The following is a 1,648-nucleotide window of genomic DNA, read 5'->3' on the forward strand; positions in this document are numbered from 1 at the left end:
GTGATATATTATTTTGAAATACACGGTTAATACATTTGGAGTTATTTAAAATTTATATTGAGAAAAACGTATGTATTTTCAGTATTGCTGTAGACAAGCATCTACATAAGACTGTTAAATTGATTGATGTTTTATATCAAACAACTTTTATAATACTCATTTTTACCGTTATAATATTTTATAAATTTTAAAGAATATGACAAAAAAGATATTGTAGGTATTGAAGGGGGGTCTCTGGGAGGAGTTGGGGTACAAAAAGAAAACAAGAATGTGATTTAACTCTATTTACTTAAAATGTTTTTAAATGTTAACAAATTCAGATAATTGAAATCGTAATTTTTCTCATTATAATACAATAAAACTTAAAAAAAGAAAAGATAGCTTAAAAGAACAAAAACAAAACAAAACAAAAAACCCAAAGCTCTCTCCTGATTTGAGCAGGTGACTGCAACAGCCTTTAAGACCAAAACAGCCAGAGATTGCCTCATGGTGGGGTGGGGGTGGGGGGCTTCTACTTGGCGCTGGTGTACTTGGTGACAACCTCCTTGCCCTCCAACATGGTATGCTTAGCCAGTTGTCTGTACAGAAGGAGGCTCATCACCATCTGGATCTCTGGAGATGTGATTGTAGACCTCTGGTTGAAATGCACCAGACAAGAAGCTTCGTTTGCAATGTGCTTGAAGATATCATTGACTAAAGAGTTCAGATATCCCTGGCCTTGGACAAGATGCCAGTGGCCGAGTACACCTGCTTCAGCACTTGTACACATAGATGGAGTAGCTCTCCTTGTGGCTGTACTTGTGCTTCTTGCGCTCTTTCTTTTGTGCATGGTGACAGCCTACTTGGAAACTTTCTTGGGAGCCAGAGGGGATGTGGCCAGTTCAGGCATGATTGAAATCAAACAGTGGAAAACAGTCTGGTGAGTAGAAAAAAACCCATTGTTTTTTAATTAATCAGTTTATTTGTTTACATTTCAACTGATATCTCCTTTACTGGTTTCCTCTCCACAAATCCCCATACCATCCTCCTCTCCTTCCCCTTTGCTTCTATGAGAGTACTCCTCCACCCATGAGAGTACTCCTCCACCCACTCACCCAGTCCTGCCTCACCGCTCTCTCCCCTATGCTGGTGCATCAAGCCTCCACATGACCAAGGGCCTCCCCTCCCATGAATGTCAGATAATACCATCTTCTGTTACTTTTGCATCTGGGCCCAGGGATCCCTCTTTGGTTGCTGGTTTAGTCTCTGGCAACTCTGGGTGGTCCAGTTAGTTGAAAATTGTTCTTCCTATGGGGCTGCAATCCCCTTAAGTTCCTTCAGTCCCTTTCCCTAGCTTTTCCATTGGGGCCCCCTGGCTCAGTCCAATGGTTGGCTGTGAGTATCTGTATTTGTATCTGTTATCTGTATTACTCAAGTGCTGATAGAACCTCTCAGGGAAAAGCCATACCAGGCTCTTGTCAGCAAGTGCTTCTTGATATCAGCAATAGTGTTGGGGTTTGGTGTCTGCAGATGGAATGGATCTCTGGATGCTTTCCTTCAGGCTCTGTTCCATTTTTTTATCCCTGTCTTTTCTTTGGACAAGAACAATTCTGGTTTAAAAATTTTGACATGGGTAGATGGCCTCATCCCTCAACTAAAAGCCATGTTT

At 41.2% G+C, this 1,648-nt stretch overlaps 1 pseudogene; it reads right to left on the reverse strand.

Moving 5' to 3' along the window:
- Nucleotides 1-511: 511 nt before the first annotated feature.
- LOC116100748 lies at nt 512-889 on the reverse strand (annotated as a pseudogene).
- Nucleotides 890-1,648: the final 759 nt, after the last annotated feature.

This window comes from Mastomys coucha, unplaced genomic scaffold, assembly GCF_008632895.1.
Source record: "Mastomys coucha isolate ucsf_1 unplaced genomic scaffold, UCSF_Mcou_1 pScaffold21, whole genome shotgun sequence".
NCBI lineage: Eukaryota > Metazoa > Chordata > Mammalia > Rodentia > Muridae > Mastomys > Mastomys coucha.